The following is a 25887-nucleotide window of genomic DNA, read 5'->3' as shown; positions in this document are numbered from 1 at the left end:
TCCCTGAGCCTCTAAGCAGTGCTGACACATGTTAGAGGGCCCTGCAGGCTGACTTGCCTGAATAATACAGGTAACACAGAGAGAAAGATGCTTAGGTTTCTTGGTCACCAGCGCCATTAGTTTGTCAGTACCCTTAACAGGCGACTGAAGATGTGCATCCAGCCGAGTCGCACTGAAAACATTTCAGCGCACAAAAGTTAGGCACCCCAAGTCTTTGCGCCGCAAAACTAAGCACACTGTCACCGCACCAAACCTGGGCATACAACCGATACGTGTTAGAATGTGCGCACAGTCCGCGCGCCCAAAAGAAACTGGGTGCACAATTCGGATGCACAGTCGGATGTACTTGCGTACATAGACAGTCCTGTAGAGGGCAGCTGAACATGCAGAAAAGCGTTTCATAATATAAGGTATATGATGAGTGATCTGGATCTTGTCCTTTTATATGATTAATAGGATTACGTACACGAGAGGTCCAATTTCATCATATGGGTAATAACAGTGCAAAAGGCTGTAGTGAATATGTACACAGTTTATATCTTGCCCAGCACCAACATCAGGCACACTGCTTTATAGTTTCCCAGATTACCCTTGGAGCCACTCTCCAGTCTTCAGCTACTGTGGCTTTTTTAAATGATAGGTTGCATTGCGTTACGATTTCCAAGAGAGTCTATAAATAACTATTTCTGTAATTAAATAGGGAGATAAACATATATAGTTTATAGAAAGGATAAATGGATTTATGTGATCCTATGAAGCCTATATACCTGACTGCTGTTTTATGTATTATTGCTGAATGTTTTTTCAAACAATGAGTTTCTTTTCCTCATCATTAAACCATGTGGGCTGTCGTTTGGTCTTCCATTGATCATTTTTAATGTATAGAATACATTTTATCTGGGATTCCAAGATTGTATTTCTAAACAACGCTCACACCTCATGCAGACTTTTAATCTTTGGAAATGTTCATTTTAGTTGTTTACAAATTTCCTCATTCTGTCATTATAATAAGTGTTTTGAAAAGATTTTCCTATAAAGCTATTACTACCGTACTGTGAAATTGCACTAATCAGACTTGCAAAACTAACCAAGGTTGCTGAAATGCTAAAATGTATGTAAAAGGTCAAAACGTAGTCACAGTACAACACAGAGTTTTGAATTCACCTTCTGGGCTCAGTTTACAGTACTTCAATCTCATTAGCATTTATGAGATAAAATTATAATGCCAGCCAATTAGGAAAATGTTATGCAAACACTCATTGGTGCATAAATTAGAGATGGTAACCTAATTAATCTTCTGTGTCAATAACATTCTCTGAGACAGCTTCTGAATTGCCTTGCTGATAATTGCACTCTCCTAGAATATTCCAATAAAAATCTCTCTTTTAGAAAACAGTGTTAAGTGTTTATTTATAGCCCACATCATCATAATCTCCTTTTTTATATGCTACTGCAGTAGTTTTATTAATGTCCTCCCTCCAGTGAGTATGTCACATTTGATTACATTATGATCACTATTGCTAAGTGGCTCCATCATAGTAACCTTCTGCATCAGGTCGTGAGCTCTACTGAGGACTTGATCTACAGTTTACAGTTTATTAAAATTTATGAATCGTCACTTGTACAAGACTCTAAGCAATTTACAACAACATACACAGTTGTGACAATACAAAAGACAAAATAAATTAAAGTAAAACCACTTTAAAAGAAATTGCTCATCATATTAGCTTTAAATTGATCATTAAAGACATCATAATCATACATTAAACAAAATATATCTTAAGCCCGGCTCTGAAGGTCTTAGATTTCGTGTTGAGCTTCAGCTCTGCAAGTAAGGAGTTCCAGAACTGTGGAGCTGCAATGGAGAAAGTTCTCTCTCGTCTCATGAAATCATGCCAAATTGTGTGATGGTACCTCAAGCAATACTCTATTCTGTGATCTCAAATTACGGGTGTGGAATTCAATTGAAGCAGGTGATGAACCATCACAGAGATTTTAGTCTTTATTCCCAACTGAATTGGAAGCCAGTGTAAGTAAAAAAGAACTGGGGCAATATAGTCGCGTAAGCACATGGCTGAGATCAGACTCGCAGCTGCCTTTTGCGAAAGCTGCGGTGCTATGAAGGCCACAGCTGGAAGGCCAAATAGACCACATTATTTGTCAAGGGAGGGCAAAATCAAGGCTTGAACTACTGAACGAAGGTCACCAGGACTGAGCAGAGGTTTTAGGCCACAAAGCAGATGCAGCTTGAAGAAGCCAGATCTAATGGTCGCCTTAATTTGATGTTGGAAACACATTCTGGAACCAATCCAGATGCCTAAACTTTTTTTTACCTGATGCAAGACTGGCATCAGTTCTAGGACCAGCCATTTATGGCAGCAAGAAACTAAATCTGACTAGCATATTCTGAAAAGACACTGACACAATCAAGAATGGGGGTAACGGAACTCTCTCATTATTACTGTGTTGCCAAATTTATTTGCCTTTCTAATTTCTGCCAGCATTTCACAGACTGTTTCTGCATCTTGGTCAGGTGGATGGCAGTATACACCCACTGCTATACTTTTACATGTCACACATGGAATTTCTATCCATAAAGATTCAACAGTGCCTTTTGTTTCCTGCTGGACTTTTATTCTGCTTGACTCTATGCCATCTTTTACATATAGTAGTGCCACCCCTTTCCAATTTGATCTGTCCTGTCATACCAATATAATTTATATCCTGGTATCACAGTGCCCCACTGGTTACCCTCCTTCCAACACATCTCTGAGATGCCTATTATGTCTATATATTTTCATACAATGCCACATATTCTAACTCTCCAGCCCTACTATTCAGACATTCACATACACACATTTTAAAGTATGTTTTATTTTTATAAGTATTTCTATTTGTATTCACATCCTTCTTATCAGCAAATGATATAGGCAGTTTAGAGTCATTCGACTCATACAGATCTTGGGTAAGACCTCACCTGGAGTACTGTGTTTAGTTCTGAAGACCGTATCTCAAAAAGGATAGATAGGATGGAAGTGGTCCAGAGGAAAGCAACCAAATTGAAGTGGTGTCTGTTTTGAAAGACCTATGAGGAAGAGGCTGAAGGATCTAAATATATATACCCCAGAGGAGAGAAAGTACAGGGGAGATGTGACAGAGACATGCAGATACCTGAAAGGTATTTATGATGCACAAACTTCAGAACTTTTCTGTTGGAAACTGTACAACCAGGGGTCAACAATATAAAACTCCAGGGGGGAGACTCAGAAACAAGATCAGAAAATACTTCTTTACAGAGAAGCTAGGCTGGTGGATGCCTGGAATGCCCTTCCAGAAGAAGTGGTAAAGACGAGAACAGTGAATGAATTCAAAAGGGCATGGAATAAATACTGCAGATTCCTAGAGGCTTGAGATAGGACATGAAGAAAAGGGATAACCTGCTTGAAGCAGCAGTTAGTACCCTTAACAGAAGGCATGGGGGTAATATGCAAGGAGCGGTAGGGACTACTCTTTTTTTTCTTTCATTCTTTATTTATAAAATTTTGAATTTACAAATATTGACATAAATTTCAAAGATAGTTTGATCTATCCACTTAGAATTTACACTCATCCCTCTATAGAAATTAGTAAAAAGAAAACCATTATACATTCAATTTGAACATTTTTTAAATTCGTACATTCAAACAAACAAACAAAATTATATTGGTAAAATGTATGGGCAGAAAGGATAGAAATCTTATTTAAGGAGATAATCAACAAAGAAAAATAACAAAAGTAATAAGCAGTAACATAGAATATCAGCTGGTATTCATATATTAATTTAAAGCCTACTCATTTACAGCACAGGGGAGGAAGTACTGGGTAATCGAGCCGCCAAAAACTGACGCAATTGTTCTATCTGAAAAAAATACAAATGCATCTTCATTTTTCTTAATTTCACACCGACAAGGGTACCATAATACAAAAGAAAATCCCAAAGAGATAACCTGTTGTCTTAAAGACAAGAATTCCCTTCTTTTCACCCGAGTAACTGGAGCAAGATCAGGATATATCTTAATTGGTTGGGCATAGAATAAATATAGGAACTTTCTGGAAATACCTCCTCCTAAGCTTGTTTATATCTTGTGTAGTAATGAATGACACTATGAGGGTATTTCGATCTATGACTTCTAAGCTAGAACTCTCCAGAAAACCTGCTAGGTTTGCGGGAATAGAGACTGTGGGAGCCGAAGCTCTTTTTGTTCTACTAGGAATCTCTTTAAAGAAATAAAAGGGAATTTCCCCCGCTACCCAATATTAGACATCCTAACGTTTAGGATGTCTAATATTGTTTTCCAAATAACTAAATGTATCCCACTCATATAAAAAAATGTTTAAAGTAAGATGAGTGGGGTAAATTGAGTTGTTTTGGATTGATATTTTTGACCTCACAAATAGCAGGGATTTTGCGTATAGTGTATAATATTGTTTTCAATCCTTTCAAGATGACGTGAATTAGCTAATTGATCTTTAACCATTATAACATTAAGCTTTTGAAGAGACCTGATATTACTCTCGGTCTCCCCAACTCTATTGGAAATTTCATTATTCTGTTGTTGAATACTCTGAATTTTTTCTTGGAAATTTGAAGAAACCAAATCCTTTTTTTTTCCAGCCTGTTTATGGTTGAGCTCAGTCCAGTAATCACTTCCCAAATCGCCTCTAGAGTAACTGTCTCTGGCCGTGCTAATATTGCGCAGCAGATCTTCTGATTGCCCAGGAGCTGCGAGTTCCTGGCACTCTCTCTCTCAGATGTTTCCCCATCACGTCTCTCTCCAGCCTCTAAGGAACTCCTTCCCTCTGGTGCTACTCCGAGGACAGCACCCCCCCCCCCCCGCTCCATCCACTTTATTGGGGGGGGGCGACTGGACTGTGACCTCACCAGAGCTGCGTTGAGCAGGAGGCGGGCGTTGGTCTGGGCTCAGGGATGCTTTATCCTGGTAAGCTTCACATTCTCCTTCCCGCGAACTTCCAACGGATTCACTAGCTCCCTGCGTTTCCAGCTGAGTCAAAAAGTGATCAATTTCGAGTTGCATTAGGGAGGGTAAGGTTCGGAGGGAAAAAAAACCCTTATTTTCCCTTTCCTTTTGGCTGGCATGGTCAAGAAGTTATTAATAACAGAAAAAGATGAACTCTTACGCTTAATGATGCTTCTATATCGCTCTCTTATCCTTTTTTCCCCAGAGATTTTCCGGCAGTAATCTAGGTAAACCAGGTAAACTGGGCAAACCCGGGCTAAGCCAGGCAAAGCCGCGCGCCCCTTATGTGCGTGCGGCTTTGGTGGCGCACCGGTGGCTGCGCCACAGGAGTGTCGATCTTAAAAGGCACTTCCGGCCCCTCCCTCTGATGTCAGGCACAGCGGCAAGTCCGGTTCAACAAGGAAATTTATTTACTCACAGATGGTAGCAGTCTCTGCGGTTTACCAGGTAATTTTAGTTTAAACGGTTTTTATTATTCAATCAATATTGTCAAATTGTACAGCCAAGATAGTGGTCTGGAGAGGTTGTACACTGACCTCTGCTCAGACCTCGTATTAACAACATCGCTTACCAGGTAATTTTAAAAAGGGAAAATGTCTCTCCAGCTGCCCTCGACAGTAACTACTCTTAACAGAAGGCATGGGGGTAACCTGTACAGAGCAGCAGTTACTACTCTTAACAGAAGGCTTGGGGTTAATCTACACAGCGCGGCAGTTACTACCATTAATAGAATGGAAGGGGGTAACCTGCACAGAGCGACAGTTACCACCATTAATAGAATGCATGGGGGAAACCCGCACAGTACGGCAGTTACTACCATTAACAGAATGCATGGGGGTAACCCGCATAGTGCGGCAGTTACTACCATTAATAGAATGCATGGGGGAAACCCGCACAGTACGGCAGTTACTACCATTAACAGGATGTATGGGGGTAACCCGCATAGTGCGGCAGTTACTACCATTAATAGAATGCATGGGGGTAACCCGCATAGTGCGGCAGTTACTACCATTAATAGAATGCATGGGGGTAACCCGCACAGAGCGGCAGTTACTACCATTAATAGAATGCATGGGGGTAACCCGCATAGTGCGGCAGTTACTACCATTAATAGAATGCATGGGGGTAACCCGCACAGAGCGGCAGTTACTACCATTAATACAATGCATGGGGGTAACCCGCACAGTGCGGCAGTTACTACCATTAATACAATGCATGGGGGTAACCCGCACAGTGCGGCAGTTACTACCATTAATACAATGCATGGGGGTAACCCGCACAGTGCGGCAGTTACTACCATTAACAGAATGCATGGGGGTAACCCGCACAGAGCGGCAGTTACTACCATTAATAGAATGCATGGGGGTAACCCACACAGTGCGGCAGTTACTACCATTAATAGAATGCATGGGTGTAACCCGCACAGAGCGGCAGTTACTACCATTAATAGAATGCATGGGTGTAACCCGCACAGAGCGGCAGTTACTACCATTAATAGAATGCATGGGGGTAACCCGCACAGTGCGGCAGTTACTACCATTAATAGAAGGTATGGGGGTAACCCGCACAGAGCAGCAGTTACTACCATTAATAGAATGCATGGGGGTAACCTGCACAGAGCGGCAGTTACTACCATTAATAGAAGGTATGGGGGTAACCTGCACAGAGCAGCAGTTACTACCCTTAACAGAAGGTATGGGGGTAACCTTCACAGTGCGGCAGTTACTACCATTAATAGAATGCATGGGGGTAACCTGCACAGAGTGGCAGATACCACCGTTAACAGAAGGCATGGAGGTAACTTACACGAAGCAACTTTAGACAGTGGGGGAAAGCCAATAGTGATTTAGAAGTGCATGGATCAGAGTGAGGTTATCGTCTGCCGCTGCTGCTCCATACAGGTTACACCCTTGCCTTCTGTGAAGGTAGTAATTGCTGCTTTATCTCCTTTTTAAATGTTAGCCCCAGCAACCAGGTTGTACCCTAGTTAAGGCAAAGTCCATTCCCATCAGAATGATCCCCAGTTCTATCAAGCCTAAAGCAATCTTCCATGCACCTTCATTTCATCCTTGCATTGAGACTCCAGAGCTCTGCCTGCCCCTGGGATCCTGCACGTGGAACGGGGAGCATCTCCGAGAATGCAACCCTGGAGGTTCTGGATTTCAGCTATCTAGCTAAAAGCCTAAACGTAGCCTCCAGAACCTCCCTTTATAGGTTACTGTCACAGGATACTCTGCTGAGTTGCGCTATTTGTATATGTGCTTGAAAAACTTGAGAAGTTTTAAGGGTGAAGAGAATAGCGAGTGTCAAGGGGAGAAGCAAGGAAATATTAGCCCGAACCTTTCTAATAAAAAAAAAAAAAGGGTTAAGTGAGACATTAAGAAAAGAAGAAAATTTGGATGAGGATTATTTGTTAAAGCCAGAAGAAGAAAAATAAATAATTTTTGTCTCCGAATACATCCCCTGCAGAATTAAGAGCAGATGCTGAATTAATTTTAGATTCTGATTTGATACTGAAGATTTGTCTTGTTTTACCAATGTTTCCCTGTAAGAAGGCAAGAATTTGAGAAATGTTCTGCCTAGGTGCAGAGCCACTGCTGCACACTACTGACATCACACCCTAGGCCTGGGCTTCGGATGTTTGTACTATTTAGTGACCATCACACTAACCCAAATGGAAGTGAAGTGCACGAGTGCCATTTGTAGGCCTCTCTCTTCTGTAACAGCTCCTGGAAGAAGCACAATATAAATAATCATGACAGCGATGGGGGGGGGCCACTACTAGAATACTTTACAACAAAGTTTATCCCAATTATTCCCAATCCCAGCCACACTGTTTTTACATCTGATTCCTGTCGGTCTGCCTTGACTAGACTGTAAGCTCCAAGGAGCAGGGGCTGCCTCTTATGCACCTCTGTTCAACAAAAGATACTCCTGATAGTGCTATACAAATGAGGAATCTAAATCATAATATGTGAGAAACAAAACTGCGATTAGGAAGTGAGATAGGCCTGCCCCCATGGTACAGCACAGTGCTGAAGAAAGCCGGCCTATCCCTGGCCCCCAACATGTGGGGACTGAAGAACTGCCAAAGACTGCAGAAGAGAAAACTAGAGCCACCTGTTATAAGAGGAGCAGACCGACTACTCACGTGCGCTGAGAGTTGGGATTTCTTGGACTATAATAATATGAACTTCTCTTTATTGCATCTGGGGCACGGCAGCATTTGTCTCCTGCTCCTTTGGGCTTCAGTGCAGTCGGAACCAGAGCTGGGATCTTTATTCATAACCACGAAGGGAGTTTTCCCCCCTCCCAGCTCACTTAACCCAGTCAATGCAGCGACGGTCCTCAGCTCGGTGCAACAACCCTGGTCTTCCTCAGGAACCTTGCAGTCATGGGCCCTAAATCTGCTTTTTTGCACAATGTTTATGACTCCGTCCCCCAGGACCTGTGAGCGCTGCTTCTGCAGCATCCCCAGCCAGTTCAGGACACAGACGACCTGCAGAGGGAACCGACCCCAAGTCCTTTGCATGGCACTATGCAGAATCTACCATTAAGTCATCAGGCTGACCCCCTCCCCCCTTTATTTTCCTCCTGATTAAAATGTGACATGTTCAGGGAGCTTACTGCTTCCTCTAAGCACCTTCCAAGAGATCCTACTAATGCAAGCAGCTACCCATCTCCTCCCGCCGCCCCCAAGCACGGTGCATTAAAGAACTGTAAGAACATTAGAAAGTGCCATACTGGGTCAGACCAAAGGTCCAGCAACTGTAGTGACAAGACTGGCCTTAGGACTCTTGTGACAGTGCCACATGCAGTCAGGTGGGTGATCTGAGTCTGGATTCTGCTGTTCAGGTAGGCTAGAGTCAGGGGTGCTGGCGGGTGGAGGGATTCTTCACCACTGCACAAATGCCGACACCTACCGTAGTAGTCAGACTCCGGGTACAAACCAAGCAAACTGTGGACTAACACCACAATCTGCAGCCCTTGAGCCAGAACTATGGGAACTGGGCTCAACAAGAGGAAGGAAAGAAAAACCTAAGCAGTAAATGAAGGCTCATTTAAAGACCAGTTCCAGGAGGCCTCAACTGCAAAAGGAACAGGAGGAGCCAGGTCAGAAAAGAAGCCAAGCTGCTGTGACTGGCAGTAGGCTCAAAGGCCGAGCTGCAGCTGGGATAGAGGAAGTAAAGAGGGAAGGTGTGAGGCCACAAGTCTAAATACGAGAACAGAACTAACAAAAGCAGAAGCTGAGTCACGGGTGAGATTTCCCATCCTTTGCCTTGTGCTCAGAACCCCACCCCATCCATGCTGCTACTACTCAGAGACCCCTGGCTATGCTGCTCCAAAATACCTAACCCTGGGGTAGGTAGCTCCAGTCCTAGAGAGCCACCAACAGATCTGCTTCGCAGGCTATCCATGATGAATATGCATACAGTGAAAGCAGTGCAAGCAAATCTCTCTCATACCTATTCATTATGGACATCCTGAAAACCAGAACTGTTTGGGACACTCCAGGACTGGAGTTTCCTACCCCTGCTCTACCACACTGATGCTGTTCGTTCGGGAACTTTCACCTCTATGCCCCCAGTCAGGGAGTGCCTCATTCCTGCCGGCACCTGGCCCTGTCTCCACAGTCAGAGCGGGCCAAGTACCCATCCATATCAGGGAGAAACAGGTCCTGGCCCTGATGCTTTGTAGCTCTCTGGTGCCTGGAAAGGCCTCCAAAGACACGGACTCCGTCCTGCACACAATGCAGATTTGTCTCCTGACATCACTTATTAACACAATGAAACAGCTGCAGCGGGAACCGTCTTTGGCACGGGTGCACGGATCCACGGGAAGCTGACGCAAGAATATAAGAAAAGCCTCTCCTAATGAAACAACAAAAATACCATTCATGTACCAAAAATAATTCTGGAACAGTATGGGCTCAACACAGGAAGCTTTTTCTGCCTGAAGCCACAGAGTGCAATGGTGCAAGAGGAGGGGTGGCAGCCAGAGCACAGAGAGTCACAGAAGAGGAAGCAGCAGAGCCTGCTTCAAGTTAGTTTGCACCTGTTAGTTTCAGGGCTCATGATGTTACAGTTCCTGGAACTCTCTAAATAGACTGGAAATCCAAAATAAAACTCCCGTGGGAGTTAGAATTAATGAAAGAGCCCTGAAGGTACAGAAGCAACCAGGAGAATGAAGGGGGTGAGGGGGAACACTCCTAACCTCCCAGACCCAGCACTCGCTCACCCACAGACAAAGAGAAACCAAACCATAGACGGCATGACAGTAAGATGACTGCCCACTTCCTGCAGGGGCTCTGTGTACAGCATGTGCTCCAACAGGAAGCATCCTTCTCTGTGCTTTACCAGCGCAGGTAGGAGCAGGGCAGGAAGAGAGAATAAGGGCCATCCCCTCCCTCCTCTGTCAGGTCTATTCCACACAAACATGCCCCAGAGCCAGAGAACAGCACGGCTGCCTGCTGCCATGCTCTGTCGTGTTTTAGGAGCTGTTCCTGCTGTTCCAATCCTGTAAATATTACAAACCGCTGCTTTTCAATATAAATGATCTGGAAAGGAATACAATGAGTGAGGTGATCAAATTTGCAGATGATACAAAATTATTCAGAGAAGTTAAATCACAAGCAGATTGTGACACATTGCAGGAGGACCTTGCAAGACTGGAAGATTGGGCATCCAAATGGCAGATGAAATTTAATGTGGACAAGTGCAAGGTGATGCATATAGGGAAAAATAACTCATACTGAAGTTACACAATGTTAGGTTACATATTATGAGCTTCCACACAGGAAAAAGATCTGGGCATCATAGCGGATAATGCTTTGAAATAGGCAGCTCAGTGTGCTGCAGCAGTCAAAAAAGCAATGTTCGGAATTATTAAGAAGGGAATGGTTAACAAAACGGAAAATGCCATAATGCCTCTGTATCACCCCATAGTGAGATCACACCTTGAATACTGTGTACAATTCTGGTCGCCGCATCTCAAAAAAGATATAGTTGCAATGGAGAAGGTACAGAGAAGGGCGAACAAAATGATAAAGGGGATGGAACAGCTCCCCTATGAGGAAAGACTAAAGAGGTTAGGGCTGTTCAGCTTGGAGAAGAGACGACTGAGAGGGGATATAATAGAGGTCTTTAAAATAATGAGAGGTCTTGAACAAGTAGATGTGAACCAGTTATTTATACTTTCATATAACAGGACTAGGGGGCACTCCATGAAGTTAGCAAGTAGCACATTTAAGACAAATCGGAGAAAATTCTTTTTCACTCAATGCATAATTAAGCTCTGGAATTTGTTGCCAGAGGATGTGGTTAGTGCAGTTAGTGTAGCTGGGTTTAAAAAAGGTTTGGATAAGTTCTTGGAGAAGAAGTCGATTAACTGCTATTAATCAGTTGACTTAGGGAATGGCCTCTGCTATTACTGGCATCAGTAGCATGGGATCTTAAGAACATGCCATACTGGCTCAGACCAAGGGTCCATCAAGCCCAGCATCCTGTTTCCAACAGTGGCCAATCCAGGCTATAAGAACCTGGCAAGTACCCAAAAACTAAGTCTATTCCATGCTACTGATGCCAGTAATAGCAGTGGTTATTTTCTTAGTGTTTGGGTACTTGCGACTTGGACTGACCACTGTTGGAAACAGGATGCTGGGCTTGATGGACCCTTGGTCTGACCCAGCATGGCAATTTCTTATGCTCTTATATTCTAAAACACCACCTTTCAGGCACACTGAGTCCATGAAAATTAGAAACACAAATCAGGACATTGACCAACCTACAAGTCCCAGGTGTCTCCTCACCAACAGCATCCAGCACAACATACAGCTTGGGTTTTAGATTTAATTAGCAAGCTCAAGGCAAGTAATATCAGGTACTGTAGGTAGGTGCCTGCCTCAGAGGGCTTGCAGTAAGTTGTACTTGAAGAAATGGAAGGTGAAGTCACAGGACCAAGGTCACAAGGAGCATTAGCGGGAGAATGGGATTCAAACTCTACTATGTCTGGTTCTTAGCCCTGTCCTGTGACACCTGCTGTCAACATGGACCCTGTCCTGTGATACCTAATACCTGGGACCCTGTCCTATGACATCTGCTGTCAACATGGACCCTGTCCTGTGGCACCTGCTGGCTTAGACCCTGTCCTATGATAACTTTCGCCCAAGTCAGTGTCCTGCGACACCTGCTGCCCTCATAGACCCCGTCCATTCCTGTGTCACCTGCTGCCTGGGTCCTTGCCCTGTTTGACATTTTTGCGCTGCTTCCTCTTGCGCCAGGTTTTGCTTTCATATGACGCAACTGTGAAGATTTCACTACAGCTGCAATGAATGGCATTGAGGCAGAGTGAGAAACCTCCCAAAAATCAGCCTATTGCCCATTCACCCCGACTGCATGCCACCTGTCAGACATACATAATTCCTCTGTACCTTACTGGCTAAGGCAGCCTTCACAAAGCACCCAACACCACTCTAAACAAAAGGATTAAAAAAAAAGGATTCACACTCACAAAGAGGGGAGTAGCTGGCTTGTTACGGCGGTTACTACCCCAAATCAAATAAGCCTGATACTTCACTTTCAATGCATATACAGCATGGCTCTCTGCTTCAACGGCATGGGAGAAGACTTATACGTCACACATATCCAGCATAGCTCCCTGCTTCAACGGCAGGGGAGAAGAAAAGAGGGTTCGCACTCACAAAGCGGGGAGTAGCTGGCTTGTTACGGCGGTTTCTACCCCAAACCAAATGTGCCTGATACTTCACTTTTGATGCACATCCAGCATGGCTCTCTGCTTCAACGGCATGGGAGAAGACTTATACGTCACACATATCCAGCATAGCTCCCTGCTTCAAAGGCAGGGGAGAAGAAAAACAACCAATAAGGGCTAATAACATAGTCTGGGTAAAACAAATAAGCATGGGTGCAGCTTGCTTATTGCGGCGGCTACTACCCCTAACGAATCAAGCTAGATATTTCACTTGGATGCAGCTCCATCACTGCTCTCTACATTAAAGGTGGGGGTGGAAGGGAAATAGAACCAAGAGCTAAGAGAAACAGATAAGTATGAGAGAAAATATGTGTGAAGCTTGCTGGGCAGACTAGATAGGCCATTTGGTCTTCTTCTGCCGTCATTTCTATGTTTCTATGTTAAACACCAAGAGGGTCTCCCATCACTGATCACTAACAAAAAGCTCAATGGAAGACAAAGCAGTAAAGGAGAAAAGCACAAGAACCGAATTGCTAAAACAGGAGTCAGTACAAAGCAACTATTCTGTACAAGGTATAGACTGAGAGAGAATCCTCAAATACCAAATGATGCAATCAGAGACCAGAAAAATATTGAAGTTTTTCCACCTGCCTAGACACATTGCCTGCGCACACGCACCTCAAGAACTCCAGTAAGGTCTCTTTGGCACAAAGCAAGAATTAAGAAGGGCATAAGAATTAAGGGCATTTTCCGTTTATAATGTAAACCGAGATGATATGTAATATTTACATGAATCCCGGTATATAAAAATGTTAAATAAATAAAATACATAAATTAGCAGTAAATTGGAGAGGCTGAGATTGTCAAGGACTGCACAAAAGCAAACCATCTGGAGACATTAGCCTGCACTGACCTGTACCTGGTGCTGGAGCAGGTGAGGGGCAGGGGAATTCTGTCACTAATCTCAGCCTTTGTGGGAAGGGAAGGATGGTTCCAATTCACTCATCTGTGGGTTGGCGTGGCAGATTGGGGGGAGCCGGGGGAGGAAGAGAATGGTGAGGATATTTGTGTGTAGTCCTTGCATTCCTGTGTCTCGGTTTGGGGAGGAGCTACCATCATTCACCTGTGCCTGTTGTGTATGGGGACCTGGGGGGAGGGAGTCTCCCATTGCCCATGCCTTGGTATGGGGGGAGGAGGGCTTCCCATCACTGACCTGTGCCTTGATGTGGGGAGGAGCTCGGGGGAAGGTCTGCCATCATTCATCCATCTCTAATTAAGGGCATCTCCCACAGTGTTGCCAACCTCGCTTATTTACCGCGAAATTGGGCTTCTTTTCCTAGTCATTCGCGTTTTTTTTTTCCGATTCGCTGGTTGCTTTTAATTGGGCTATTTTTTCTGCCAGTCGCGTTTTTTTGGGCTTGTTGGGCGGGACTTGTGCTCTGATGTTACAGTGATTGGCTGCTGCTGCTGCGATGAAGCCTGTCCATATCCGGCACACCCTATCCCTATATTGCAGCAGTAAGCCAATCAGAGCAGGATTCAACTAGTGAGCTGCAAGCCTTGTTGATGGATACCTCACGAGCACATGTTTGTTGGCAGACCTGGAACGGGAAGGGCAGCAGCAGGGCAACAGCAAAGGGATCTTCAGACTGTGCAACTACAGCCAGGTATCAGGAGGGGAGAATGAGAGTGTGGGGGCCAGAGATGTGCTTGGAGGGGGGTGGGGAATGAATGAGAGTGTGGGGGGCCAGAGATGTGCTCGGAGGGGCGTGGGGAGAGGGGAATGAATGAGAGTGTGGGGGGCCAGAGATGTGCTTGGAGGGGGGTGGGGAGAGGGGAATGAATGAGAGTGTGGGGGGCCAGAGATGTGCTTGGAGGGGGGTGGGGAGAGGGGAATGAGTGAGAGTGTGGGGGCCAGAGATGTGCTCGGAGGGGGGTGGGGAGAGGGGAATGAATGAGAGTGTGGGGGCCAGAGATGTGCTTGGAGAGGGGAATGAGTGAGTGTGTGGGGGGCCAGGGATGTGCTCGGAGGGGGGTGGGGAGAGGGGAATGAGAGTGTGGGGGCCAGAGATGTGCTTGGAGAGGGGAATGAGTGAGTGTGTGGGGGGCCAGGGATGTGCTCGGAGGGGGGTGGGGAGAGGGGAATGAGAGTGTGGGGCCAGAGATGTGCTTTGGAGAGGGGAATGAGTGAGGTGTGTGGGGGGCCAGGGATGTGCTCGGAGGGGGGGTGGGGAGAGGGGAATGAGTGAGTGTGTGGGGGCCAGGGATGTGCTGGGAGGGGGGTGGGGAGAGGGGAATGAGTGAGTGTGTGGGGGCCAGGGATGTGCTCGGAGGGGGGGTGGGGAGAGGGGAATGAGTGAGTGTGTGGGGGCCAGGGATGTGCTCGGAGGGGGGGGAATGAGTGAGTGAGTGTGTGGGGGCCAGGGATGTGCTCGGAGGGGGGAATGAGTGAGTGAGTGTGTGGGGGGCCAGGGATGTGCTCGGAGGGGGGAATGAGTGAGTGAGTGTGTGGGGGCCAGGGATGTGCTCGGAGGGGGGAATGAGTGAATGTGTGGGGGCCAGGGATGTGCTCGGAGGGGGGTGGGGAGAGGGGAATGAGTGAGTGTTGTGGGGGGCCAGGGATGTGCTCGGAGGGGGGGATGAGTGAGGTGAGTGGGTGGGGGCCAGGGATGGTGCTCGGAGGGGGGAATGAGTGAGTGTGTGGGGGCCAGGGATGTGCTCGGAGGGGGAATGAGTGAGTGAGTGTGTGGGGGCCAGGGATGTGCTCGGAGGGGGGACTGAGTGAGTGAGTGTGTGGGGGGCCAGGGATGTGCTCGGAGGGGGGAATGAGTGAGTTGAGTGTGTGGGGGCCAGGGATGTTGCTCGGGAGGGGGGAATGAGTGAGTGAGTGTGTGGGGGCCAGGGGATGTGCTCGGAGGGGGGAATGAGTGAGTGAGTGTGTGGGGGCCAGGGATGTGCTCGGAGGGGGGAATGAGTGAGTGAGTGTGTGGGGGCCAGGGATGTGCTCGGAGGGGGGAATGAGTGAGTGAGTGCTGTGGGGGCCAGGGATGTGCTCGGAGGGGGGAATGAGTGAGTGTGTGGCGGCCAGGGATGTGCTCGGAGAGGGGAATGAGTGAGTGTGTGGGGGCCAGGGATGTGCTCGGAGAGGGGAGTGAGTGAGTGTGTGGGGCCAGGGATGTGCTCGGATGGGGGAGGGAATGAGTGAGTGTGTGGGGGGCCGGAAGATGTGCTCGGAGGGGGGGTGGGGAGAGGGGAATGAGTGAGTGTGTGGGGGCAGGGATGTGCTCGGAGGGGGGAATGAGTGTGTGGGGGCCAGGGATGTGCTCGGAGGGGGGAATGAGTGAGTGTGTGGGGGCCAGGGATGTGCTCGGAGGGGGGAATGAGTGAGTGTGTGGGGGCCAGGGATGTGCTCGGAGGGGGGAATGAGTGAGTGAGTGTGTGGGGCCAGGGATGTGCTCGGAGGGGGGAATGAGTGTGAGGGGCTGGTATCTTATTTCCTAGCGTAGCAGATGGACTCAGGACCAATGGGTATAGTGTACTCCTGGTAGCAGTTGGAGACGGATCAGATTTCAATCTGACGTCAGCCCCTAGTACATATACCCCTGCAGGAAGTGCAGCTCCTCAGTATTTTCCGTCTCCAAAGCAGTTGGGGGCTATCTGCACGCTCTCTGAGCGTTAGAAACCAAAATTCAAGGAAAAACCCAAATTTAAGAAGAAAAGTTTACCTGAAGACTAGCCCCACTCTCCTGCGGTGATACCCTCGGGTCCCTCCCCCAGTTGAGATTCCCGAGGTGATTTCCGTGGTCCCTCAGAGGTGAGCCTCGGTCCGGTGGCCGAATCTCAGCAGGGACTTAGCCCCCGATTTTGGGCATGGCTGAGAGGCAGCGGGTGCATTCCTCGAGCTCGGCGGTGAAGGTATTTGCCCTCTCCCCCCTGCAGCCAGAGACCGCCCGGGATGAAACGGGGAAGCGCCGAAGACAAGGTAAGGTAGAAATCTTCTATGTAAATGGTCTCCGAGGATCGAAGAGAAGCATAGGCCGCCGATCGGAGCCAGTTGCCGCCGGGTTTGATCCGCCCTAGCAGGGCTAGGCCCCAGCTGTTCCCGAGGGTCTACCCACGTGGAGACCCTCCGAGGAGGTCGCCATATTGCCCGCATGCTCGCCGTCGCCATCTTGACCCGCCTCGCCGTTCAACTCGAGCGCACAAATTGAGCTAGGCGCACAAGTCGCTTGTGCGCATAAACTTGGCGCACATAATACCTCACGCGCATAAGCTGCGCGCACGGAACAAGGCGCATATCTGCGGCTAGGCGCACATCTCAGCGCATATGAGGCGCACTGGAGCGCACGAGCTCACGCGGCCACGGTCATGGCACCTCCAGAGTCTGGCATAAAAGCGCAAGGCCTCTGCCAAGCAAGCCACGTCAGAGCCGCACAGAGCGAGGAGGCCGACGCCCTGTGCGCACAGTTGGAGGAGGCCCTGGGAGATCCAGGCCAGGGCTGTTCCCAGCCAGTGCCCAATGCTAGCTCTTCAGGGGGCACCCCGGACCTAGCAGGCCCCAGGGAGTCCACCCCCGCACTCGGGGACTCCCAGAGAACCGGCGCCCCTCAACTTAGACCCAACTTCGATATCCTGGGTGGAGCGGTTCAAGGGGATTCACGCCTTTGTCAGGATGCAAACTCATGCCCCAGGACCCTCGAGGCCTAGGCACAGGTCCACACCATCCAGAAGTTCCGCCTACGGGGACACAGACCACTCTGAAGAGGAAATTGAGCCCCTGGAAGAAGGGGAACTCCCCCCCGGGGACAGAGCCACACCGAACCATGAGACGCTTCTTCACAAAGGATGAGCTCCCGGACCTAGTATCCCAATGTCTAACGGAACTCGCTATCCCGGGCCAAGGGCCCTCAGGGGCACCTAGAATGAACCCCCTGCTGGAGGGCCTTCGTCAGACGTCTCGCCATTTTCCTTTCTTACAGGCGGCACAACAGCTAATTGACCTAGAATGGAATGCTCCAGAGTCCTCATTCAAAGGGGGTCGAGCACTGTCGGCCATGTATCCCCTGGACCCAGCGACCAAAGAACTCCTGGCGTGCCCTAGGGTGGAGGCCATGGTCTGCGCGGTCGCTAAGCGCACTACCATCCCAGTGGAGGGAGGAGCGGCGCTCAAGGACGCTCATGACCGGCGCCTAGAAGCCTTGCTAACGCAGTCATTCGAGGTTGCAGCTCTGTCCCTTCAGATTGCGGCCTGCTGCACCGTGGTGACGCGTGCCTGCCTATCTCAAGCCAGGAACAGCACCCCGGGAAAGGACATGGAATCAACTCTGTCCTTTCTCACTGACGCGGCTTCCGATCTAGTGCGTACAACAGCCAGAGGTGTCTAGTCCACTGTGGCAGCCAGAAGACAGATCTGGCTCCGAAATTGGTCGGCGGATGCCTCTTCCAAGACGAGTCTAACAAAGATGCCCTTCAAAGGATCCCTCCTCTTCGGCAGCGAACTAGAGAAACTGGCCAACAAATGGGGTGACTCCCCATTACCGCGCCTGCCGGAAGACAAGACTAAGAGAAACCAGCGTCCCTTCCACAGATCTGCCAGAGGCAGAAGCTCACAGCGCTTCAACCCTTTCAAAAGCAACTATCGAGCACCCCGCCCTACGGGCAGGAACCAGTCCTTTCGGAACAAGCACACCAAGAGAGGAACCAGCGCGGGTGCAGGCTCCAGCCGCACCCCACAATGAGAATCAGCCGACCCATCCAAGGGAAGATGCTATAGGGGCAGACTAGCCTTATTCTACCGCAGATGGGTCGAGATAACTACGGACAAATGGGTCCTGGCCATCATCCGGGAGGGGTACTACCTGGACTTCATTCGAACTCCCCCCGACAAATTCGTGGAATCTCCCTGCCACGACCCCCTCAAGAGGGCGGCAGTGGAAGCTACACTGAACAGGCTTCTGACTCTCGAGGCCATAACCCCGGTGCCTATACGGGAAATGAATACTGGACATTACTCCATTTACTTCATCGTACCCAAGAAAGAGGGCACATTCAGGCCCATCCTGGGCCTCAAGTCTGTCAACCGCCACCTAAGGGTTCCCCACTTCCACATGAAAACCTTACGATCTGTCATACGGGCAATACAACCAGGAGAGTCCTCACATCCCTGGATCTGTCGGAGGCCTACTTACACATCCCAATGCATCAGGAACACCAGCGCTTCCTATGCTTCAAGGTCCTGAATCGTCACTATCAGTTCCGGGCACTACCCTTCGGGTTAGCCACAGCACCCCGGACGTTCACCAAGGTAATAGTAATAGTGGCGGCAACACTCAGTAAGGAGGGAATCCTCGTTCATCCCTACCTGGACGATTGGCTGATCAGGGCGAAGTCACCGGAGGAAAGCCACCAAGCAACCAGCAGAGTCATAGCTCTACTGGAAAGCCTAGGATGGGTGGTCAACATAAACAAAAGCTCCCTACAGCTCGCACAGTCGCTGGAATACCTAGGAGTCCAATTTGACACCAAGGAAGACTAGGTCAGCCTGACCCCCGCAAGGAGGTCAAAGCTGCGGGTCCGGCTTCAAACCTTGCTGAGCGTTCCTCGTCCCACAGCGTGTCCACGCTGGAAGTAGTGCCATGGGTGCGAGCACACGAGACCTCTACAGCACTCACTTCTAACGCGGTGGAGTCCACGGTCCCAGAACTACACCGTACGCCTTCCACTCCCGGGCAGTGTCCGGACCCAGCTACGGTGGTGGCTGCAGAACAGCCACCTGAGCCGGGGATCAAGCCTATCCTCCCCAACCTGGACCCTGCTCACCACAGATGCCAGCCTACACGGATGGGGAGCACATTGCGAAGAGCTGTCCGCCCAAGGGCAGTGGAACGCAGAAGAGGCGGGATGGAACATAAACCACCTAGAAGCACGGGCAGCCAGATTAGCCTGCCTGCGATTTGCCCACATACTTCGAGGCAAAGCGGTCAGAGTGATGTCGGACAACGCCACGACGGTGGCCTACATCAACCGACAGGGTGGAACCAGAAGCCAACAGGTGTCCCTAGAAATAGACCTCCTGATGGCGTGGGCGGAAGCAAATCTCCAGGAGATCTTGGCCGTCCACATTGCCGGGAAAGACAACATTGTGGCAGACTTCCTCAGCAGAGAAAGTCTAAACCCAGGAGAATGGAAACTGTCATCCACAGCCTTCCAAATGATAGTGAATCTGTGGGAGATCCCAAACATGGACCTTCTGGCAAGCAGATCCAACGCTCAAGTACCCAGATACTTCAGCCGCAGTCCCAGGGGATCGATGCCCTGGCCTCCGGGGACCCTTCTATACGCCTTCCCGCCTTGGCCCTTGCTGGGCGCAATCATTCACAAGATACAGCGACACAGGGGACTAGTTCTCCTGGTGGCCCCGGATTGGCCAAGAAGACCCTGGTACGCAGATATGAGAAGACTGCTGGCAGGGAACCTACTACCCCTGCCGCCGCACAGAGACCTGCTCCAACAAGGCCCGATCCTTCACGAGGACCCGACTCAATTCTCGCTTACGGTCTGGCCATTGAGAGGGCTCAACTGAGGAAGAGCGGATACTCGGGGGCTGTAATAGATACTCTCCTCCGAGCACGCAAGTTCTCCACATCTCTAACGTACATAAGGATTTGGAGAGTCTTCAAGGCCTGGTGCGAAGACCACAATGTCAAGCCACGCCCCTCCAGAGTTCCCGTGATCCTGGAATTCTTACAGAATGGGCTACAGAAGGGGTCTGTCCCTCAATTCCATCAAGGTACAGATAGCAGCATTGTCATGCTATGGCTCCAGGAGTGAGGGCAACAGCATAGCCTCGCACCCGGATGTATCACGCTTCCTGAAAGGAGTCAAACACATTCGCCCACCTCTAAGGTGGATGGTACCTCTGTGGAACCTCAACCTCGTCTTGGAGTTCCTAGCGGGATCCGCCTTCAGACCCCTCCAAGGCCTATCGCTCCGTCTGTTAACCTTAAAGACAGTGTTCTTGCTGGCCATGTGTTCGGCCCGCCGCATCTCGGAGCTACAAGCACTGTCCTGCCGTGAACCGTTCTTCAGATTCACCCCGGGGTCCATCCAACTACGCATAGTTCCCTCCTTCCTCCCCAAAGTGGTCTCACTTCCACCTCAACCAAACCATCGCACTACCAACGATGGACGGCGTGAAGAACTCTGGAAAAGACCGTAGCTTATGTCACCTCGACATCGGCAGACTCCTAGCCAGATATTTGGAAAGGTCGGAACCGGTACGAAAGACAGACCACCTTTTCGTCCTTCACAGCGGAAAGAGGCAAGGGGAAGCGGCCTCGCGGGCAACCATTGCCCGCTGGATCAAAGAAGTCATTAAGGCGGCCTACATAGAACCACTACAAGTCAAGGCCCATTCAACCAGAGCCCAGGCGGTGTCCTGGGCAGAGACTAGAATGCTGTCACCTGCGGACATCTGGACGTACAGGCTCAGGAGGACACGGCTTTTGCAAGGACAATTCTAAGTGGACCACGGGCAGCCTTCCACCCGATTCGGGAGTAGCTTTTATACATCCCATTGGTCCTGAGTCCATCTGCTACACGCTAGGAAATGGAGAAATTACTTACCTGATAATTTCGTTTTCCTTAGTGTAGACAGATGGACTCAGCATCCCACCCTGGGCTGCCCTGAGGCATTGTGCCAATGAGTTACGGGTAAGCCATGTCTTTATTTACCTAAGACGTCCACCCTGCCCGGTGTCGACGCTTTCCGGTTGAGTACACTGGCGGTCTCCAGCTATAGTCAACCAATCAGTTCAAGTTAATCAAGTTTAATCGAGTTTAAACGTTCTAACAAGTTAGTTAACCATAATATGAAGTTAATCAATCAGTCAGTCACATATATATCCACAACGCTTTTCAAGGAAGAATACTGAGGAGCTTCACTTCCTGCAGGGGTATGTGTACTAGGGCAGTGATGGCTAACCTATGACACGCGTGTCAGAGGTGACACGCCGAGACTTTTTGCTGACACGCGTAGCATTTCGTGGACTATCGGGAATCTTTTTTTTTTTTTAATCGGCTACACCGACCCTTTAAAACTAGTTTTTTAGTATCCCCCCACCCTCCGGACCCCTCCACCCCCCAATGCCCCTGGGCGCAGCGACAGGCAGATAGGCAGGGCCGTGGCCCGAAGAAAAAGATCACGTTTAAACGCGCTGATGCTCCTCCTCCTTCCTGCCTGTGTGGCCCCGGAAGTAAACGTTGCCGGAGCCACGTGGGCTGGAAGGAGGTGATAAGCATCGGCACGTGCAGAAGAGGAGCAGCGCTTGCGTTACGGGCAGCCGCAAATCCCAAGTCGCAGCAGCCAGAGAAGAGGAAGAGGCCTGGTAGCAGCGCTGCCGCAGAGCCCATCCTGCGACGACCCACGAAGAGGAGGCCCAGAGGTGAGAGAGAGAGGCTGAGGGTCTGTAGAGGGGGGGGGGGGGGGGTGGGTGTGTGTGTGCGTGCGTGTATGAGATGAGTTGAGAGATTGTGTGTGAGCGTGAGGACCTGAATGTTTGCAGAGACAGCATGTGCTTGAGCAAGACAGCATGTGGGAGTGAGAGAGAGCCTGTGTGTGAGTCAGACAGCATGTGCCAGTGAGATACTGTGTGTATGAATGATTGTATGAGAGAGAGCATGTGACAGTGAGAGCCTGTGTGTGAGAGAGAAGAGCATGTGAGAATGAGAACCTGTGTGTTTGAGGGAAGAAGATGGAGAGAAAAGAAACAGAAAAAAGACAATATAAAAGGAATTGGCAAAAAAAATAAGAAAGGGAAGGTGGGAAAAAAAAGCCTGTGACCAACCAATTAGAAAACGAAGATCAGACAGCAAAGGTAAAAAACAAAATAAATTACTTTTTAGTGATTGGCACATGTAATCTTTGGGAATGTGCAAGAATAGCACTTTCTCTATGCAGATCTCACAATGTACGAGATCAGCATGGAGAAAATGGAAGGCCACGGGGCCTGCACAGAGGAGGCAGCAGAATGGGCTTCAGTGTCAGTAGCAGCAATCGGCATCTCCCCAATAGCCATGCGGCAGCAGTGACAGTGGCAGCAGAGGAATGAGAGAGGCTCTGAGGTTGCTGGCAAAAGAGAGGGGGGTCTGCCTTTAGTGTGTGCATATGAATGAATGGGACTCTGCCTGGGGGTGTATGTGTGTGAATGCATGGGAGCCTGCCTGGAGGATGAATGGGAGCCTGCCTGGGGTTGTGTGTGTGTGTGTGTGTGAGGGAACCAGTGAGTGTGAGAGCATGAGTGTGTATGAGAAAATCCAGGGGAGTAAGAGTTTGGAGGGGGAGAGAGTGTTTTAATTGAAGATTTAGCCAATGAAATTCAGAAAAAAAAGTCACTAAGCAGGTAAGGTAAATAATTATTTGTTTTGCTTTATTAATAAATACAGAACATATTAAAATTATAACTTTGTTATTAATATTAGAGCTACAAATATCACAAAATTATGGATTTTTCTAGAAGTGACACCACCCGAGTTATGCTCTGTTTTTTTATGAATTTTGACACACTGAGCGCAAAAGGTTGGCCATCACTGTACTAGGGGCTGGCGTCAGATTGAAATCTGCTCCGTCTCCAGCTGCTAACAGGAGTACACTATACCCATTGGTCCTGAGTCCATCTGTCTACACTAAGGAAAACGAAATTATCAGGTAAGTAATTTCTCCAATTTGTTCTACTCCACTTGATTTTATCTATTTTTTTTTCTCATTTCTTCCCTGTAGCTGATCACCTTTTATTAAAAAAAAAACACCCTTATTTTGACAAAAGAAAGCTTGTCCATACCTGCTGACTACAGGTAAAAAAAAGTGTGACATGGAAACTTGTAATGCTATTTTTCTACACCACTTTTGCTTTCCTCTAATTTTGCTTTTTTTTTTTTTCTTTCATTTCTTCTCCCTGTAGAAGATCACCGCTGGAAGAAAGCCAGTCTATACCTACTGTTTCCGTCCTTGGCTGCTGCACTACTAAATGGTTTTGATCTACTATGGCTACAGTAAGAAACTGGGCTAAATACAGTAAAAAGTACTGCAAAGCATGGGAAGAGGAACGTGAACTAAAAGCATGGATTCAGCCGGTTTTCAGCAATGAGAATAAGGCTACGTGTAAATTTTGTAAGTGACGTTCGTGCACATCATGCAGACCTTCTGCAACCTGCTAAAACGGAGAAACATGCAAAAAGCTAAGCTCCTCTGTCATCTATGCGACTCAGACATTGTTTCAATTTCACGTGTTTTGGGCTTTTTTTGGGCTTGTTTTTTTGGAAAAAAGTGCTTGTTCTTTCATGAAAACCTGGCAACCCTGATCTCCCATCACTGTCCGGAACCTTTTGTGAGGGGGGAGTTGAGGGGGATTTCCCATCACTGATCAGTACCTTGGTGAGGGAGAAGAGAGATCTACCATCACTGACCCGTGCCTTGGTATGGGGGAAGGAAGGGCTTCCCATCACTGACCCGTGCCTTGGTATGGGGGAAGGAAGGGCTTCCCATCACTGACCCGTGCCTTGGTGAGGGAGAAGAGAGATCTACCATCACTGACCCGTGCCTTGGTATGGGGGAAGGAAGGGCTTCCCATCACTGACCCGTGCCTTGATGAGGGAGAAGAGAGATCTACCATCACTGACCCGTGCCTTGATGAGGGAGAAGAGAGATCTACCATCACTGACCCGTGCCTTGGTATGGGGGAAGGGCTTCCCATTACTGGCCTGTGCCTTGATGTGGAGAACGGGAAGAAAAGAGGGGTGGGTGGGGCTCTCATCACTGACCCGTGCCAGGATGAGGGGGGGGGGAAGAGGAGTAGGGGGTTCTCCCGTCACTGACCTGGGCTTGACTTCGTCCTCCTGCTGAAAGCACCTTAGGACCCTCCACCCGCCGGAGCTCCTAGTTTCCAGCTCCAGATGGGAGCGCCTGGCATAGCCTCCTCCTCTCTCCTGTTGATGCTGCTCAAGGACTCTCAGCACAGGCTCCAAGTGCGTCTCTCCCTCTCCCCCCCCCCCCCCGTGCAGGTCACGGCCGCCTTTTCCCGGCGCTTTCACTGCCGCAAGCTCTGGCACGAATCCCTGCAGAGGCACAAGCGCACCCCCGGCGGGGAACCGAGCAACCGTGGTCCTTAGCATGCAGCGTCCCCTGGAGCCCGGGAGGAGAAACCGCAGCCCCAAGCCTGCAGCGTCCCCTCGAGGAGAGGAGTAACTGCAGCCCTGAGCCTGCAACGCCCCCTGGAGCCCGGGAGGAGTAAGAAAGGCGGGCCTGAGCCTGCAGTATCCACTGTAGCACTGGAGGAAGACAAACCACGGCCTAAGACTTAAAGCGCCCCCGAGCCCGGGAGAACCGTGGCCCTAAGGCTGCAGCGTCCCCTAGAGCCTGGGAGGAGGAATCACAGCCTTCCTACCGGAAAGGGGCATCCGAGCTCTAAGCATTCCATGGCGAGACTGCACCCTTTGTGTTGTCCCATCTCGAACAAAGATTTAAAAAAAACTAGAAGTGATACAGAGAAGGGCAACAAAAATGATAAAAGGGCTGGAGCACCTCCCCTACGAAGAAAGGCTCAACAGGTTAGGGCTCTGCACCTTGGCAAAGAGACATATGAGAGGACATAATAAAAGTTTCATGACTAGGGCAGAACAGGAAAAGAGAAGGCAGTTCTTTACCCTGTCAAAAAATACTAAAACAAAGGGACACGCCCTGAAACTTAACAACAAATCATAGAAAGTTTTTCATTCAATGCCAACAAAACTGTGGAATCTGTTGCTAGAGGACGTGGCCAAAATGACTGGCATAGCAGGGATTTCCAAGAGGTTGGACATCATATAATGGCCTTGTAGTTGATGGGGGAGGGGGGAATGAAGGACAGAACCATAAAATATGGAAAAAGATTTTCATCTTTCATTGAATGTTCTAATTTGGCAATTGTATTGCAATCTGCTGAACTTGTTTTGTAATTTATTGTTTAATAAAGATGTTGAAATATATAAAAAGAGGTTTGGACAACTTTCTGAAGGAAAAGACCAACACATTATTAGCCAGGTAGACTGAAAAAAAAAAGCATTACTAGTTTGGGGAATGAGCAACAGGAACTAGAGCTGTATGTTGGGATCTGCTGCATTCCTG

At 48.7% G+C, this 25887-nt stretch overlaps 1 protein-coding gene and 1 long non-coding RNA gene across 3 annotated transcripts in view; one reads left to right on the top strand and one right to left on the bottom strand.

Moving 5' to 3' along the window:
- DENND4B (DENN domain containing 4B) overlaps positions 1-14074 on the bottom strand; it is a 120807-nt gene extending 106733 nt beyond the window's left edge. The window contains exon 1 of one of the 2 annotated variants that reach the window (XM_029580312.1): positions 13942-14074. The gene's annotated coding sequence lies outside the window, so the exon portion shown is untranslated. Of the gene's footprint in view, positions 1-13641; positions 13838-13941 lie in introns of those variants that run through there. The other variant, XM_029580313.1, reaches the window with a different exon arrangement.
- Positions 14075-14259: 185 nt separating this feature from the next.
- On the top strand, positions 14260-25169 carry LOC115078590. Its single transcript, XR_003853125.1, has 3 exons — positions 14260-14395; positions 23506-23579; positions 23687-25169. It is a non-coding gene; the product is annotated as an uncharacterized LOC115078590 (long non-coding RNA).
- The last annotated feature ends 718 nt before the right edge of the window (positions 25170-25887 follow it).

Source organism: Rhinatrema bivittatum, chromosome 16 (genome assembly GCF_901001135.1).
Source record: "Rhinatrema bivittatum chromosome 16, aRhiBiv1.1, whole genome shotgun sequence".
In the NCBI taxonomy this organism is placed as follows: domain Eukaryota; kingdom Metazoa; phylum Chordata; class Amphibia; order Gymnophiona; family Rhinatrematidae; genus Rhinatrema; species Rhinatrema bivittatum.
The sequence above is the reverse complement of the archived record's forward strand: the minus strand, read 5'-3'. Positions and strand labels throughout refer to the sequence as shown.